The following is a 14,096-nucleotide window of genomic DNA, read 5'->3' as shown; positions in this document are numbered from 1 at the left end:
TCCAATCGAGGCCAGTCGTTGACCTGAGTTCCAATGGGGGACCTTTTGACCTTCCTTGATGATTTATCCTCAGACACCTGCTGTCAGAGGCAGCACGGTGGCGCAGCGGCAGAATTGCTGCCTCACAGCGCCAGAGACCCGGGTTCCATCCTGACAACGGGCGCTTTCTGTACGGATTTTGTACGTTCTCCCCGTGACCTGCGTGGGTTTTCCCCGGGTGCTCCGGTTTCCTCCCACATTCCAAAGGCGTACAGGTTTGTAGGCTAATTGGCTTCGGTAAAGATTGTAAATTGTCCCGAGTGTGTGTAGGATAGTGTTAATGTGCGGGGATCGCTGGTCGGCGCGGACTCGGTGGGCCGAAAGGCCTGTTTCCGCGTTGTATCTCTTAACTAAACTAAACACCCGGAGAAAACCAACGCGGTCACAGGGAAAATGTTTAGATCAATTTAGCTAGGCTGTTCAACCATGCACAGGCAAAGTTGAGTTTGGTATATTATTGTCACGTGTACCTAGGTACAGTTAGCAGCTTTTTTTATTATGCACTATCCAGTCAGTGGAAAAACAATACATGATTACAATCAAGCCGTCCACAGTTTTATTTAGTGTAAGATATAGACCGGAAAAACGTGGCGCTGAATATGAGTCTCGACCCAAAACATCACCCATTCCTTCCCTCCAGCGATGCTGCCTGTCCTGCTGAGTTACTCCGGCATTTTGTGCCAACCAGATTTTCAGAGGCTGGGAAACGATCTGTCACCATCTAGAGTAAGAAAATAACTGCAGATGCTGGTACAAATCGAAGGTATTTATTTCACAAAATGCTGGAGTAACTCAGCAGGTCAGGCAGCATCTCAGGAGAGAAGGAATGGGTGACGTTTCGGGTCGAGACCCTTCTTCAGACTGAAGAAGGGTCTCGACCCGAAACGTCACCCATTCCTTCTCTCCTGAGATGCTGCCCGACCTGCTGAGTTACTCCAGCATTTTGTGAAATGTCACCATCTAGTGGATGTTTCACACCTCCAGAAGGAATCTCATTTTTTATATCTGGTAGTGTGCAGATTAATTTAGTTCAGAGATAGAGCGTGGAAACAGGCCCCTCGGCCCATCGAGTCCGTACCGACCAGCAATCACCCTGTACACTAACACTATCCCACAACGCTAGAGGCAATTTGCAGAGGCCAATTAACCTACAAACCTGGAATGCTTTTGATCTCATGGATCTCGTTTAGACTTCACTTTAGAGATCAGCGTGGAAACAGGCCCTTCGGCCCACCGAATCCACGCTGACCAGCGATCACCCCGTACACTAGCACTATCCTATACACCAGGACAAATTGACAGTTTTTACTGAAGCTAATTAACCTACAATCCGGCTCGTCTTGGGCGTGTGGGTGGAAACTGGAGCACCTGGATACATTAATGACTTGGATGAAGGGATTAAAAGTACCATTAGCAAATTTGCAGATGATACAAAGCTGGGTGGTAGTGTCAACTGTGAGGAAGATGCTATGAGGTTGCAGGGTGACTTGGACAGATAATGTGAGTGGGCGGATGCATGGCAGATGCAGTTTAATGTGGATAAGTGTGAGGTTATCCACTTTGGTGGTAAGAATAGGAAGGCAGAGTATTATCTGAATGGTGTCAAGTTAGGAAAAGGGGATGTACAACGAGATCTGGGTGTCCTAGTGCATCAGTCACTGAAAGGAAGCATGCAGGTACAGCAGGCTGTGAAGAAAGCCAATGGAATGTTGGCCTTCATAACAAGAGGAGTTGAGTATAGGGGCAAACAGGTCCTTCTGCAATTGTACAGGGCCCTAGTGAGACCGCACCTGGAGTACTGTGTGCTGTTTTGGTCTCCAAATTTGAGGAAGGATATTCTTGCTATTGAGGGCGTGCAGCGTAGGTTTACTAGGTTAATTCCCGGAATGGCGGGACTGCCATATGTTGAAAGACTGGAGCGACTAGGCTTGTATACACTGGAATTTAGAAGGATGAGAGGAGATCTTATCGAAACGTATAAGATTATTAAGGGGTTGGACACGTTAGAGGCAGGAAACATGTTCCCAATGTTGGGGGAGTTCAGAACAAGGTGCCACTGTTTAAGAATAAGGGGTAGGCCATTTAGAACGGAGATCAGGAAAACCTTTTTCACTCAGAGAGTTGTGAAGCTGTGGAACTCTCTGCCTCAGAAGGCAGTGGAGGCCAATTCCCTGGATGCTTTCAAGAGAGAGTTAGATGATAACGGAGTCAAGGGGTATGGGGAGAAGGCAGGAACGGGGTACTGATTGTGGATGATCAGCCATGATCACTTTGAATGGCGGTGTTGGCTCGAAGGGCCGAATGGCCTACTCCTGCATCTATTGTCTATTGTCTACTCGCTGGAGTTTAGAAAATTGAGGGGGGTCCTCATTGAAACTTACAGAATAATGATAGGCGTAGACAGAGTGGATGTGGAGAGGATGTTTCCTAGGACCAGAGGACCAGAAGGATTTTCTTCCCAGCTGTTATCAGGCAACTGAACCATTCTATCACCAACTAGAGTCTTTCCAGGTGAGACAGTGGTTCACCTGCACCTCCTCCAACCTCATCTATTGCATCCGCTGCTCCAGGTGTCAACTCATTTACATCGGCGAAACCAAACGCAGGCTCGGCGATCGCTTCGCTCAACTCCTGCGCTCAGTCCGCGTTAACCATTCTGATCTCCCGGTGGCTGAGCACTTCAACTCCCCCTCCCATTCCCAGTCTGACCTTTCTGTCATGGGCCTCCTCCATTGCCATAGTGAGGCCCACCGGAAATTGGAGGAACAGCACCTCATATTTCGCCTGGGCAGCTTGCAGCCGAGTGGTATGAACATCGACTTCTCCAACTTTAGATAGTTCCTCTGTCCCTCTCTTCCCCTCCCCCTTCCCAGATCTCCCTCTATCTTCCTGTCTCCACCTATATCCTTCCTTTGTCCCGCCCCCCCTGACATCAGTCTGAAGAAGGGTCTCGACCCGAAACGTCACCCATTCCTTCTCTCCTGAGATGCTGCCTGACCTGCTGAGTTACTCCAGCATTTTGTGAATAAATACATTCGATTTGTACCAGCATCTGCAGTTATTTTCTTACACCAACTAGAGAGCGGTCCTGACCAACCATTTACCTCATTGGAGACCCTCGGACTATCTTTAATCAAACTTTACTGGACTTTGTTTTGCCCTAAACGTTATTCCCTTTATCATGTGTCTGGACAGTGTGGTTGGCTGAATTGTAATCAATTATAGTCTTTCAGCTGACCGGAGTGGCTACAGTAAACGTCAAGGGTCAACCATCTGCGTGTCATACACCCCCCTCGCCTGTATCCACCTATTACCTGCCAAGCTTTGTCCCGTCTCTCCCACTTGAATTGAATTGAATTGAATTGAATAAATTTTATTAGCCAAATATGTACACATACAAGAAATTTGCCTTGGTGCTTTGCTCGTAAGTAACAACACGACATACAGCAGACAATTAAGAATAAAACATTATATTTCAAACATGTGAAGAATTAAATAAAATACCGGGGCAAAAGGAGGCTACAGACTTTTGGTTGTTGAGTAGAGCTACTGCTCGTGGTAAAAAAGCTGTTTTTATGTCTGGCTGTGGCTGTTTTGACAGTCCGGAGTCGCATTCCAGAGGGAAGTGCTTCAAAGAGTTTGTGACCAGGGTGAGAGGGGTCAGAGATGATCTTGCCCGCTCACTTCCTGGCCCTTGCAGTGTACAGTTCATCAATGGGGGGAAGGTTGCAGCCAACAACCTTCTCAGCTGTGCGAACGATGCGCTGCAGCCTCCGAATGTCGTGCTTGGTGGCTGAGCCAAAGCAGACCATGATGGAGAAGGTGAAGGCAGACTCTACGTCTCATTTCCCAGCATTTTGTGAATAAATCGATTTGTACCAGCATCTGCAGTTATTTTCTTATATGCTATGCTTAATTTCATAGGACAGGGCATTGAATGTAAGAGTCAGGAAGTCATGAAGCAGCTCTATAGGACTTTGGTCAGGCCACATTTGGAGTATTGCCAAGATAGCCACAAAAAGCTGGAGAAGGGTCTGAAGAAGGGTCTCGACTGAAACGTCACATATTCCTTTTCGCCAGGTATTTACTCACAGAATGCTGGAGTAACTCAGCGGGTCAGGCAGCATCTCGGGAGAGAAGGAATGGGTGATGTTTCGGGTCGAGACCCTTCTTCAGACTGAAGAAGGGTCTCGACCCGAAACGTTACCCATTCCTTATCTCCCGAGATGCTGCCTGACCCACTGAGTTACTCCAGCATTTTGTGAGTAAATACCTTCGATTTGTACTAGCATCTGCAGTTATTCTCTTACACTTCCTTTTCGCCAGGGTTGCTGGCTGACCCACTGAGTTACTGCAGCATTTTGTGTCCATCTCCGGTTTATACCAGCATCTGCAGTTCCTATTCTATACATTTGGAGAATTGCAACGCAGTTCTGGTCACCCCCATCACAGGAAGGATGTGGAGGCTTTGGAAAGGGCGCAGAGGAGAAAAACCGAAATGGTGCCTGGATTAGGGGGTCTGAAGAAGGGTCTCGACCCGAAACGTCACCCATTCCTTCTCTCCTGAGATGCTGCCTGACCTGCTGAGTGTGTAGGATGGTGTTAGTGTGTGTACGATGGTGTTAGTGTGTGGGGACCGCTGGTCGGCACGGACCCGGTGGGCTGAAGGGCCTGTTTCCGCGCTGTATCTCTAAACTAAACCGTCTATATCTCTCATTCCGATGGTATTTATTCACAAAATGCTGGAGTAACTCAGCGGGTCAGGCAGCATCTCGGGAGAGAAGGAATGGGTGACGTTTCGGGTCGAGACCTTTCTTCAGACTGACTTTGTTTAACGTGGGGAGACCGGTGCACAGACAGCCACCACACGGTCCTTGACAGATCTGGGTCAGGATCCAGTGGCGTGGAGTCCAAGACGACCGGGGACCCTTTCCTGCTGCAGCCTTCATCCATCCGACTTCCCAGCTGTTGTGACGCTCCACTAAAGTCAGCCATCATCCTCCCTCCGCCTGTTCCACCGTTGGGGTCTTGGTCGGATCGCTCTTTGTCAGGGACCTCCCCCTCGACCTTACCGCCATGGGTGACCCTACCAGGAGCGTGACTCCAGACGGCATCACTCTCAGGATCTCAGGACCACACAAGCTTCTCCACCGCGACACGGTGACAATCCACGGAGAAGGGATATGGATGATGTGCAGGCAGATAAGATAGATCATGGCACGATGTGCAACACAAACATTGTGGGTCGGCGTGCCTCTTCTAGTGCTGTATTGTTCCATGAAGTTATTAAAAGCGTTCTTCCCTCCCCTCTCCTTCCCGCCTCTACCAATCATAAACATTAGGCCTCTCCACACACTGCAAGCACAAATTAATGCCACCTCTGGCAGTCCATCTTAAACAGCCTCTTATACAGTTAGATAAAATGAACGTCATCATAAGAAGCACTGTTATTATTCTGCAACATAGACCAGACCAGATGTGCTGCTTAATTATAGATTATTGCACAAATATATATTAGATCAAAGTGGCATCAATGGCTCAGAACTAGTAGTTTGACTTACGAGCTTTAGTTTGCAATTAAGCACTAAATCTATGATTAATCAGCTGTCTTGTTAGTGATTTGGAAATAGAAAATACCATTTGGCAAAGCTTTAGGACTACAATCTGTTCTGCCATTGATTGATAACCCACTTTCTGCAGAGCACATTTATTTCATTATCTCTGCTCTTATTGTTTTCATTTTTTCTAGTTTTAGTTTCGGAGATACAGCGTGGAAACAGGCCCTTCGGTCCACCGAGTCCGTGCCGGCCATCAATCGCCCGTACAATAGTTTTAGTTTAAGAGATACAGTGCGGAAACAGGCCCTTTGGTCCACTGAGTCCGAGCCAACCAGCGATCCCCGCACATCAACACTGCCCTACACACGCTAGGGACAATTTCCACTTGTACCAAGCCAATTAAAACCTACAAACCGGTACGTCTTTGGAGCGCGGGAGGAAACCGGAGCACCCGGAGAAAGTCCACGTGGTCACGGGGAGAACGTACAAACTCCGTGTAGACAGCGCCCGTGGTCAGGATTGAACCCGGGTATCTGGCGCTGTAAGGCAGCAACTAGGTTAATTCCCGGAATGGCGGGACTGTCATATGTTGAAAGACTGGAGCGACTAGGCTTGTATACACTGGAATTTAGAAGGATGAGAGGGGATCTTATCGAAATGTATAAGATTATTAAGGGATTGGACACGTTAGAGGCAGGAAACATGTTCCCAATGTTGGGGGAGTCCGGAACAAGGGGCCACAGTTTAAGAATAAGGGGTAGGCCATTTAGAACGGAGACGAGGAAAAAACTTTTCAGTCAGAGAGTTGTGAATCTGTGGAATTCTCTACCTCAGAAGGCAGTGAAGGCCAATTCTCTGAATGCATTCAAGAGAGAGCTAGATAGAGCTCTTAAGGACAGCGGAGTCAGGGGGTATGGGGAGAAGGCAGGAACGGGGTACTGAATGAGAATGATCAGCCATGATCACATTGAATGGCGGTGCTGGCTCGAAGGGCCGAATGGCCTCCTCCTGCACCTATTGTCTATTGTCTATTGTCTGTAACTCTAGCGCCACACCACTGTGCCACTAGTTCTGCCCTACGCACGGAAGGCAATTTACAGAAGTCATAGGAAAGGGAGGAGAGGGATGATCATTGGGGAATCCAATGTTCATGCTATTGGGTTGTAAGATACCCAAGCAGAATATTGGGGGGTGTAGTTTCTCCAGTTGCTGTTCGGGGAAGGGGTGTAGAGGGGGGGGGGGGTTTGCCTTGTGAAGATAGACTCCTGTGTTACCCATGTGGAACTGTAGAACCAAAGAACAGCAGATGCTGGTCCCAGATAGGCACAAAGTGCTGGAGTAACTCAGCGGGTCAGGCAGCATCTCTGGAGGAAAAGGATGGGTGACGTTTCGGGTCAGGACCCTTCAGAAGAAGAAGACTGAAGAAGGGTCCCAACCAGCCAGAAACGTCACCTATCCATGTTCTCCAGAGATGCTGCCTGACCCGCTGAGTTACTCCAGCACTCTGTGAAACGTCACCTATCCATGTTCTCCACAGATGCTGCCTGACCCGCTGAGTTACTCCAGCACTCTGTGAAACGTCACCTATCCATGTTCTCCAGGGATGCTGCCTGACCCGCTGAGTTACTCCAGCACTCTGTGAAACGTCACCTATCCATGTTCTCCAGGGATGCTGCCTGACCCGCTGAGTTACTCCAGCACTCTGTGAAACGTCACCTATCCATGTTCTCCAGAGATGCTGCCTGACCCGCTGAGTTACTCCAGCACTCTGTGAAACGTCACCTATCCATGTTCTCCAGAGATGCTGCCTGACTCGCTGAGTTACTCCAGCACTTTGGGTCTATCTTTTACCCATGTTTAATAGTGGCTGGACTTCAAACAAATGTCTTTGTCTGTCTAGGAAGGAACTGCAGATGCTGGTTTACATAGAAAATAGATACAAAATGCTGGAGTAACTCAGCGGGACAGGCAGCACCTCTAGATAGAAGAAATGGGTGACATTTCGGGTCGAGACCCTTCTTATATTATTGCTATTGAGGGAGTGCAGCGTAGGTTCACCGGGTTAATTCCCGGGATGGCGGGACTGACAAATGATGAATGAATGGATGGACTGCAATGTTCCATTCACTGGAATTTAGAGGATGAGAGGGGATCTTATAAAAACATATAACATTCTTGAGGGATTGGACAGGCTAGATGCAGGAAAATGTTCCCGATGTAGAGGGAGTCCAGAATCAGGGGTCACAGTTTAAGAATAAGGGGTAGGCCATTTAGGACTGAGATGAGGAAAACCCTTTTCACCCAGAGAGCTGTAAATCTGTGGAATTCTCTGCCACAGAAGGATGTTTTCAAGAGAGAGTTAGATATATCTCTTAGGGCTAACAGAATCAAGGGATATGGGGAGAAGGCAGGAACGGGGTACTGATTTTGGATGATCAGCCATGGCGGTGCTGGCTCGAAGGGCCGATTGGCCTACTCCTATTTTCTATGTTTCTGTGTTGTGCTTTGAAATGTCCTGAGGTGTGTAATTGGTAGAGAAATGGAAACTTTCTTTGTTTTCTTTCATGATCTTCTGGGGAGCAGCATTTAAAGGAATCATGACACTGAGCACAGAAGCTTTTGTTGGGAAGGGTGCACAGAAGCTTGTAAATTTTTTTAGATTTAGATTTAAAGATACAGTGCAGAAACAGGCCCTTCGGCCCACCGGGTCCGCGCCGCCCAGCGATCCCCGCACACTAGCACTATCCTACACACACTAGGGACAATTTTTACATTTGCCCAGCCAATTAACCTACATACCTGCACATCTTTGGAGTGTGGGAGGAAACCGAAGATCTCGGAGAAAACCCACGCAGGTCACGGGGAGAACGTACAAACTCCGTACAGACGGCGCCCGTAGTCAGGATCGAACCTGAGTCTCCGGCGCTGCATTCGCTGTAAGGCAGCAACTCTACCTCTGCGCCACCGTGCCGCCCTGATAAAAGACCAGACAGCACAGTGGCACAGCGGGTAGAGCCGCCGCCTCACTGTGCCAGAGACCCGGGTTCGATCCTGACCTCGGGTGCTGTCTGTGCGTGGAGTTTGTACGTTCCCCCCCATGACCGCGTGGGTTTCATCCGGGCGCTCCGGTTTCCTCCCACACTCCAAAGACGTGCGGGTTTGCAGGTTAACTGGCCCTCTGTAAATTGCCCCCAGTGTGTAGGGAGTGGATGAGAAAATGGGATGACACAGATATAGAATGCAGATGGATATAAAATGCCGGAGTAACTCAGCGGGTCAGGCAGCATCTCTGGAGAAAAGGAATAGGTGGCCTTTCGGATCGAGACCCTTCTTCAGACTGAGAGCCAGGGGCGAGGCAAACTAGAGGTATGAAAAGGTGCAGAACAAATCAGAGCCGGCCTTTTCATACCTCCTGTTTCCCTCTCCCCTGACCAGCCACATTTTGTCCGCCCCCCCCCCCCCTCTTCACCCTTCCAGTTTTGTTTTCCCTTTCCCCCCCCCCTGCAATCAGTGTGAAGAAGGCCAGCACGGTGGCGCAGCGGTAGAGTTGCTGCCTCACAGCGCCAGAGACCTGGGTTCGATCCCGACTACAGGTGCTGTCTGTACGGAGTTTGTACGTTCTCCCAGTGACCTGCGTGGGTTTTCTCCGACACTCCAAAGACGCACAGGTTTGTTGGTTAATGGGCTTGGTATAAATGTAAACTTGTTCATAGTGTGTGTAGGGTGGTGTTAATGTGTGGGGATCGCTGATCGGTGCGGACCCGGTGGGCCGAAGGGGCCAGTTTCCGCGCTGTATCTCTGAACTAAACTAAACTAAACTGAACTAAAAAGGTCTCGACCCGAAATGTCACAAGTCCATGTTCTCCTGAGATGCTGCCTGACGGAGATGAGGAAGAACTTTTTCAGTCAGAGGGTGGTGAAGGTGTGGAATTCTCTGCCTCAGAAGGCAGTGGAGGCCAGTTCGTTGGATGCTTTCAAGAGAGAGCTGGATAGAGCTCTTAAGGATAGCGGAGTGAGGGGGTATGGGGAGAAGGCAGGAACGGGGTACTGATTGAGAGTGATCAGCCATGATCGCATTGAATGGCGGTGCTGGCTCGAAGGGCTGAATGGCCTACTCCTGCACCTATTGTCTATTGTCTATTGTCTATTGACCCGCTGAGTTACTCTGGCAGGTAGACACAAAATGCTGGAGTAACTCAGCGGGTCAGGCAGTCTGAAGAAGGGTCTTGAGCCGAAACGTCACCCATTCCTTCTCTCCCGAGATGCTGCCTGACCCACTGAGCTACTCCAGCATTTTGTGTCTACCTTCGATTTTAACCAGACTCTGCAGTTCTTTTCCTACACGAGTTACTCCGGCATTTTTGTGTCTATCTTCGGCAAAAATAATTGCTGGGCTACAACATATGTGCAATCCAATTGTAAATCTTTATTAACCTGTTGATCATTCATTGTGCAAAGCTGGCTGCATTCAGCATTGGCCGCCAAAGTAACAGCAGGTTCAATGATGCTCATATTAAATATACGTAAATCATCAATTCTCTAACTGCAATGTAGACGTTCTTAATGAATCACGAACCTGGGCAATCATTTGTTGTCCCACCTCTAATCTTCTGAAGGTGACATCTCATCTTCAGCGTCACTTTGATGAATAGATTTGTAGATTAGTTTCCAAATGAATTTGTTAGGCAATTTAGTGCTGGTGTTTAACAACATATGGAGACGTGTAGTGATGAGATTTATGGCCCGGCCATGCTAGACGATGGTTAGTTTAGACCCAGCAAGCTGGAGTGACTGAGCGGGACAGGCAGCATCGCTGGAGAAAAGGAATAGGTGACGTTTCGGGTCGAGACCCTTCTTCAGACTGAGACTCAGGGGAAAATGGAATGAGAGATAGAGACGGTTTAGTTTAGAGATACAGCGTGGAAACAGGCCCTTCGGCCCACCAGGTCCGTGCCGATCAGTGATCCCCACACCATCCTAGGGACAATTTTTTCATTTACCAAGCCAATTAACCTACAAACCTGCACGTCTTTGGAGTGTGGGAGGAAACCGAAGATCTCGGATAAAACCTACGCGGGTCACGGGGAGAACGTACAAACTCCGTACAGACAGCGCCCGTAGTCGGGATGGAACCCGGGTCCCCGGCGCTGCATTCGCTGTAAGGCAGCAACTCTACCGCTGCGCCGCCGTGACCGCCCACGGTGAAATAGAGGGATATAGAACACATGAATGACATTTTACGCAAACAAAGTGACGATGAACGAGGAAAGTTGGAGTCCACAATGATCCATTGTTGGCCTCGGACGTCGGCTGTGGGAACGGATCGGGCCGGAGTTCCAGAGCCCCGGCCGCAGTGGGGGGGGGGGGCAGATTCCACCCGCCGATCGTCCGCGGAACTCCCGATGAGGTCGAGATCGGCCGCCTCACCCGGCCCAGGGGACACATTATCGGGGGGACTTCAAGGGGGAGGGGGGGGGGGGGGGGGGGGTTCAAGAGCACTCTCGTAATTTTGTCAGGATTAAAGGAGGTGCCGGACCACCGGTTGCCAGAAAATCGGTGGTGGACCTGTATTTTAATTCAATCGTTTGCATTGGAGTCTTTATTGCTGTGTACCTTGCCACTGTAGCAGCCCATCGGACGGCAGTCCCATTATCCTGAGTTCAGAGTTCCGCTGTTATCAACCTATGCCCACCCAGAGGACACAGGTTTAAGGTGCGGGGGGTGTAAAGATTTAATAAGAATCTGAGGAGCGACTTTTTCACGCAAAGGGTGGTGGGCGTATGAAACGAGCTGCCAGAGGAGGTAGTTGAGGCTGGGACAATCCCAACTTTTAAGAAACAGTTAGACAGGTACATGGATAGGACAGGTTTGGAGGGATATGGGCCAAACGCAGGCAGGTGGGACTAGTGTAGATTTTGCTTGGGCAGCTTCCATCCCAGTGGTATGAATCTTGATTTCTCTAAATTCAAGTAACCCTTGCTTTCCCTCTCTCTCCATCCCTCCCCCATCCGAGTTCTCTGACCAGTCTGACTGTCCTCCTGATTAAATGTTATCGTTGTATGCTTCGTTGTCACCTTCCCCTAGCTAACAATGATTTTTGATTTTTTTTTAGATACAGCACGGAAACAGGCCCTTCGGCCCACCGAGTCCGCGCCGCCCAGCGATCCCCGCACACTAACACTATCCTACACACACCAGGGACAATTTTTTTAAACATTTACCCAGTCAATTAACCTACATACCTGAATGTCTTTGGAGTGTGGGAGGAAACCGAAAATCTCGGAGAAAACCCACGCAGGTCACGGGGAGAACGTACAAACTCCATACAGACGGATCGAACCTGAGTCTCCGGCGCTTCATTCGCTGTAAGGCAGCAACTCTACCGCTGCGCCACCGTGCTATTTTCTATGTTTTCCTTGAGCTTCGTCTACTTTGATGTTTCGTTTTTACAACTTCCCCTTCCACATCTCTCGTTTCCCTCTCCCTGACTCTCCACATAAAGTCTGAAGAAGGGTGTCGGCCTAAAACGACACCCCATTCGTTCTACCCAGCGATGCTGCCTGGCCCGCTGGGTTACTGCTGCATTTTGTGTCCATCTTAGAGAGGGCATGTTGGCCAGTGTGGGCAAGTTGGGCCAGAGGCCCTGTTTCCACGCTGATTCACTCTATGACTCCTCTCAACGTCCCACACGTGACCGTCTGAGGTTTGACTTGTTCTTCAATTAACTCCATAAACATCTCTGGCTGATGAACAAACCAACCATTGAGTGGCTGCACTGAACTCTGCCCCTGTTTTACATCCTTGAGCAATTGCTTCACAGTCCATTTACTTCTTATTTACTGTAATTATGTTTTCTAGCTTGCCAGCTTACACTAACTTCTCTCCCACGTCTCCAGGGTCTGGCTCCTTGGTGGACGATAGTTCCATCGATGGTTTGGAGAAGGGTCTCGAACCGAAACGTCACCTATTCCTTCTATCCAGCGATGCTGCCTGTCCCGCTGGGTTACTCCAGCATATTGTGCCTATCTTCGATAGGGCATGTTGGCCTTCTACGCCCGCACCTCCAGACTCAGGAACAGCTTCATCCCCAGGGCCATAGCTGCTATGAACCGGTCCTGCTGAGCCGGATGGTCACATCGCACAGCGAACCGGCACAGACCAACTTGCACTTTATTCTGTTTTAAAACTGTTTCTAATTTTGTTTCACTGGGTTATCTAAATTTATACTGATTAGCTAATTAATTTATTGCATCGTATGGGAGGCGCATTCCCAATCTCGTTGTCCCCCTGTACAATGACAATAAAGATATATTGTATTGTATTGTATTATTGTATTGTATTGTTGTTCTGTACCAGAGTTCCCAGAACTAGAGTAGAGGCATAATCAGACTCTGGAGATTAATTTAACACCAGCTTTGTTCTGCTTTGTTGCAGTGGTAGTTAGCTGATATCACCTCTGCCTTGCTTGTCCCAGTTTATAGAAACACTACACTTCCTGTGAATCACAGCTCCACTGCTCCACAATAAATGCTTCAGACACAAATCATCTTACAGCTTGCAGTGGCAAAGACATTTCTCATGAAGTTCATCAGTTTCATAAGTGATAGGAGCAGTATTGGTCCATCAAGTCTACTCGGCCATTCAATCGTGGCTGATCCATCTCTCCCCCTAACCCCATTCTCCCAAACGTAGAAAATAGTTGCAGGAGTAGGCCCTTTTCGGCCCTTCAAGCCAGAACCGCCATTCAATATGATCATGGCTGATCATCCAGAAACAGTACCCTGTTCCTGCTTTCTCCCCATGTCCCTTGATTCCGTTAGCCCTAAGAGCTATATCTAACTCTTTTAGTTCTTCTACATTGTCATGTCATAAGGAAGAGGAGTAGAATTAGGCCATTCGGCCCTTCAAGTACACTGCGCCATTCAATCATGGCTGTTCTATCTTTTCCTCCTAACCCCATTCTCCTGCCTTTTCCCCCATAACCTCTGGCACCCATACTAATCAAGAATCTATCAATCTCCGCCTTAAAACTATCCACTGACGACCTCCGCAGCCGTCTGTAGCAATGAATTCCACAGATTCACCACCCTCTGACGAAAGAAATTCCTCCTCATCTTCCTGAAGGAACGTCCTTTAATTCTGAGGCTGTGACCTCTGGTCCTAGACTCTCCCACTGGTGGAAACATCCTCTCCACATCCACTCTATGCAGGCCGCTCACTATTGGGTAAGTTTCAATGAGGTCCCCCCTCATTCTCTTAAACTCCAGCGAGTACAGGCCCAGTGCCGACAAACGCTCATCGTGTGTTAACCCACTCACTCCTGGAATCAGTCTTATCAACCTCCTCTGGACCCTCTCCAGAGCCAGCACATCCTCAAATATGGTACCCAAAACTGCTCACAACACTCCAGAAAAATGAATTGTAAATCAGTGTATTGCAATGAATTGCCAATTCCAGCTACTACACAATTAACTTCACATAAACTGCACCTTAACCTCT

This window comes from Rhinoraja longicauda, chromosome 9 (genome assembly GCF_053455715.1).
Source record: "Rhinoraja longicauda isolate Sanriku21f chromosome 9, sRhiLon1.1, whole genome shotgun sequence".
NCBI classification, from domain to species: domain Eukaryota; kingdom Metazoa; phylum Chordata; class Chondrichthyes; order Rajiformes; family Arhynchobatidae; genus Rhinoraja; species Rhinoraja longicauda.
This window is presented reverse-complemented; position numbering follows the sequence as displayed.